Source organism: Callithrix jacchus, chromosome 9 (assembly GCF_049354715.1).
Source record: "Callithrix jacchus isolate 240 chromosome 9, calJac240_pri, whole genome shotgun sequence".
NCBI classification, from domain to species: Eukaryota; Metazoa; Chordata; class Mammalia; order Primates; family Cebidae; genus Callithrix; species Callithrix jacchus.
The window spans coordinates 96,431,208-96,436,502 of NC_133510.1; positions in this window are offsets into that span (position 1 = coordinate 96,431,208).

Below are 5,295 nucleotides of genomic sequence, written 5' to 3' on the forward strand. Positions count from 1 at the left end.
GCAAAGGTTGCAGTGAACCAAGATCATGCCATTGCACTCCAGCCTGGGTAATACAGTGAGACTGTCTCCAGAAAAGAGTTTGTTTGAATCTGCATCAAAACAAGGGCCTGGCTGGGCATAGTGGCTCACAGCTGTAATCTCAGTACTTTGGGAGGCTGAGGCAGGAGGATCATTTGAGTATAGGAGTTTGAGACCAGCCTGGGAAACATGCTGAAACTCCATCGCTACCAAAAATACAAAAATTAGCCAGGCATGCTGGTGCATGTCTGTAGTCCCAGCTACCCAGACACTGAGATGGGAGGGTCACTTGAACCTGGGAGGCAGATGTTGCAGTGAGCCATGATCAAGACCACTGCACTCCATCCAGTCTGGGTGAGTGACAGAGTGAGACTCTATCTTCAAAATAAACAAACAAAACCCCCCAAAACCAATGTCTATTTATTGTGATAATTAGCATGTCTCTTATGGGCAACATTGTCCTTTTTTAGCCTTTATCCTCAAATAAAAAATTGTTACGTAGCAAAAACAACCACTTTCAGATGAAGCAAGAGTTGAAAATGCTGTCCTGAAGAAGTCTGTGAAAATGTTAAGTCATGCCTTTGCGAGGAGATAACTACCTGGCATATACCACTCCCTGAATGATAAAGAAGGAAAGAAGAAATGTACTTCTAACAAACATATTCATTAGCCATGGAGAACTGCATGTAAACATGATGCTTGCAAAGCAAATGCTCTGCAGTAAATGGGAACTGAGAAAATAGGTAACAAGTTGTAAATCTGAAAATCATTTCTTTATTTCAATGAAAGAGAAGTTTAAAAACAGTCAAACCAAAAGGTCTGCTTTTAAAGTTCTGCAAATTCTGGTCAGATTGATCAATACATTTGAGAGTTGTAAAGCTTTTTAATTTAATGCTTTTTAATTTTCAGTTTGCTTACTTCATTCCTTTGTAAAAGAAGAAAAATCACTTTAGATTAAATGAAATTGTAATTAAGACCTCTACTTCCATATCTCACTTTATCGGCTTATTTTCTGGATCTCCCCTTAAAAAACAAAGTTTCCTTTTCATTTTAAAATGAAAGAAACTCCTGGGTTAGTATCTAACACATACAAACTGATAATTACCATGTAATAGAAGCAACAGGACAAGCTCACAGTAATACACTGCAGGAGGTAAAAAACGTGGGCAGGATAGAGAGAAGGCTGCCCCGTTTCTTAGTCTGTAAACACCGACAATAAATAGTAGCTGCCTCATAAGGCTGATGCTGGGATCAGTCAAATGAGATCATACAAAGCACCCAGCACTGGCTAACACTCAATAAAGAATAGCCATTATGATCATTAGAAAGACATAGGAAGAGACTTTTGTCATTGTCACGGTTTTATCTTAAAATGTTACTGTATGTTAACATTGAGTCCTTACAAGAGAAAGCAACAAGTGTCCTGCATTGCTCAGGATCATACCTCCTCCAAGATACCCTGCTACATTGTTAAAATACCTGGGGGTGGGGGTGGGGGGTGGGAGGAGAAGTATCCAATTACGCCAATGTTAAACTGTTTCCCTTTCAGAAAGTTTGAAATACATGAAAACAGCATAAGAAATAGCTCTGTATATAATGAGTTCTAGGTAAGACAATACTGTGGTAAGTAAACTAAACAAAGATTAATCTGAAATTGGACTCTGATCCCAAGTGAACCAGCCGGTGTAGCCCAGTCTTTACTGGACCCGAGGAGGAAAAACAAACCTGTGTCTATCTCAGCCGTGATCTGGCTGGATATGATCTAAGCTTTGAAGAGTGCCTAAGCGCATTTCAGATGCATATTATATGTTAAATACTAAGCAGGGAACATTGAGCTGGGGCAGTGCATCCTGATACTGAGGAATTGACACAGGAAAATGCATAGCATTGTAATTTCGTCTTTTGCTATTTATTTATTTATTTATTTTTGAGACAGCGTCTTGCTCTGTGGCCCAGGCTGGAGTGCAATGGTGCAATCTCGGCTCACTGCAACCTCTGGCTCCCAGTTCGAGCAATTTTCCTCCCTCAGCCTCCCAAGGAGTTGGGATTACCGGTGCACACCACCACACCCAGCTAATTCTTGTATTTTTAGTAGAGATGGGGTTTTGCCACGTTGGCCAGGCTGGTCTCAAACTCCTGACCTCAGGTGATCCACCTGCCTTGGCCTTCCAAAGTGTTGGGATTATAGGCATGAGCCACCCCACCCGGCCTATTTTCTCATTTTAGTCAGAAAAGTTTCCTTTTCTGTTAGATCTTTCCCCAATAATTGCAAAAACCAACCAAATAAATAAATAAGTATGGGAGAGAGGTGGTTATTTATATTATGAAAGTATTATTCAGTTTAATTCATTGAAGAATCTAAGATCCTTCCCTCCACAGTGTTAAAATCCATAGCCCTCTCAATTACTCTTCCATACTTTGAGGAAAAGGAAGAGAGGGAAGGGAGATCTCCAATAGAAATTTCCTTGTTAATAACATCTTATGTTCCTTTAAATGTTTTAGACTTTCAGAGCACTTTCAGACTCACTGTAGTATCTCAGTTAAGCCTTGTGCAAGATACCATAAATCATACTATACTCATCTAAGAGGTGAGAAAAGCCATGGATTAGAGGTGAAGCAAATATAAATAGTAATAATTAGTAATATATATGTGTGTGTATATATATATAGTAATTGGTACATGTGAGACCTGAAGCCAAGATTTTTTTTGTTTTATTTTGTTTTGTCTTGAGATGGAGTCTTGCTCTATCACTAGGCTGGAATGCAGTGTCGTGATCTCAGCTCACTTGCAACCTCCACTCCCTAGGTTCAAGCCATTCTTCTGCCTCAGCCTTTCAAGTAGCTGGGACTACTGCCATGCACCACCACGCCCAGCTAATTTTTGTATTTTTAGTAGACACGGGGTTTCACAATGTTGGCCAGGATGGTCTTGATCTCTTGACCTTGTGATTCGCCCACCTTAATCTCCCAAAGTGCTGGGATTACAGGCGTGAGCCACCACTCCCCGCGGAAGCCAAGATTTTTAAACCAGGTCCAGTGGCCAGGAAGCTGAAGCAAGTGGCTCATACTCACTGCCTTGGTGGGGCTGTTTTCCTCCCTTCTGTGATTTCGTTCCAAGCATCTTCCCTTTTTCTTCTCGGTTAATTCTGATTCATGCATTCCGTCATGTAATTAATAATGGGAAAGACTTGAGTGAACAAATATTCAGCCAACTTGTATTTATTGAGCAAACTAGAGGCCAAATCTTTGAAGGGTTTTAAACAGAGGAAATAGAATCTCTTGTAATTTAAAAAGACCACAGTGAGGCCGGTGCAGTGGCTCATGTCTATAATTCCAGCATTTGGGAAGCTGAGAGGGCAGGTGGCCTCTCAAGACCAGTCTGGGCAACATGGTGAAACCCCATCTCTACTAAAAAATCCATACATTAGCCAGGCATGGTGACATGCACCTGTGGTGGTTCCAGCTACTTGGGAGGCTAAGGCAGGAGAATCCCTTGAGCCTGGGAGGTGGAGGTTGCAGTGAGCTGAAACAGCACCATTGCACTCCAGACTGTGCAACTGAGCCATGATTAATAACTTTATTAATGTGAACCAACTATCCAGAAATAATAATCACATATTAGCCATAGTGGAGTTCCTAGCTAGATGTGTTCTGCCTGTGTTTGTAAATCCTGGACATCGTTAAATTTCAAGTGCCTTCAATAATAAATCAATGGCTTAGAAAACATCTCTGCAGAGTCGTGATAAGATTTCTAATTGTGGTGAAGCCTCATTCCTTAACTCATTTATTCAACACTAACTCATTTTACAAACTTATATCTGCTGGGATCTGGGAGTAAGAAGATGAGTTAGATGCAGCAGTCCCAAATCTAAAGGAGGTTGGAGACTAGAAAGGAAAGACCAGCACCTGCTCTCAGCTCTCCAGTGGTCCCCAGCCCCCTCTGCCAAAGGTGAAACCAGCTTCCCTCTGCTCTGCAGCCACACTGGCCTTTGCTTTCATTTCTGAGAATTCACCTCACTCCCTCCTGCTTTGGGCTCTGCAGAAATCCCAGTTCCCTTTGCCTTGAAAGCTCTTGGTGAATTTAGCTCCACTTCCTTTAGCCCTCAGCTCCTGCCTGGCTGCCCCAAGAACCTTTTTCTGACTGCAGATCTGGTCAAATCTGTCTGAAACCCTCTACTACCTTAGACCCCATTACATTGGGAGATTTACATGTACACGTGTGATCATTTAATATTTTTGATGGTTTGTTCTCAGGTGCCTACGCTCCTGGAGAGACAGTGGATGGCTGGTTTTGTTATGCCAGTGCCTAGCATACAACAGACACTTCAGGGGTGAAAAACCAACCAACCAAGTCAGGACCCAAGCAACCTGGGCCTCTGTGGAAGGCGTGGACGGCCTGGGTTCGGGTTTCTCTGGAGGTACCTTAAGACCAGGCCTCCTGGCTCGTATCTTAGCCCTTCTAACACTGAAGTGTAGAGGTTGTTTGTTCCAAGTCCCAAAGGGACTGTCAGCTCCTGATAGCAGAGCATCCAGCTGTGCTGTTACTTAGCATGATATCCACATGAAAACCACTTCGCAACTATTAGCCATTGCCAGTATTAACAAATACTTTCCGGAAGGTGGGACAAAGTGGAGATGTTATAGATAGCTTCAAAGAAATGTTTAAACTTGAATTGACTCTTTGCAAACCAAAGATTAAAAATCCAAATACAAAAAAAAAAGTAAATTTGCCTACTCCTCATTTGTGAAAACAAAGAAAAATAACATATATAGAGCGTCTTAACCTTTCTAGGCCTTCACTCTCGCCTCTCCCCGCGCTACACGGGCGAATTTTGGACGCATCTACACAGTCACCGCGGAGTCTCTGCAATCGCCGCATCGTCCCCTGGCTTTTCCTGACCAGTGTGCAACTTTGGTGAGGATGTATGTCGTTACATCCCCTGTAGTGGAGCTGGTATTTAGGGTCCTTATTGGCAAAGTCGAGGGTATATGCAGGGAGGGAGGGAGGGGACCTTGGCTTCTTTCCATTCACCGGCATGTTTCCGGGGCACAGTCATACCCACACTGGCTCGAGCGCCAGACCCGAGGCCTCGCGGAACTCGAGCCCTGGAGAGCGCGCGGCCCCGCCCACAGGGCGGCTGAGGCCCCGCCCCTGCCTTCCCCGCCAGCCCCGTGGCAACGGTCTCGGCACGCAGGCGCGGTGGCGCGCGTGGGGGGGGGTGCGGGGGCGGGGCGCGTGCGGGTTCCACTTAAATACGAGCGGAGGGGGCGGCGCGC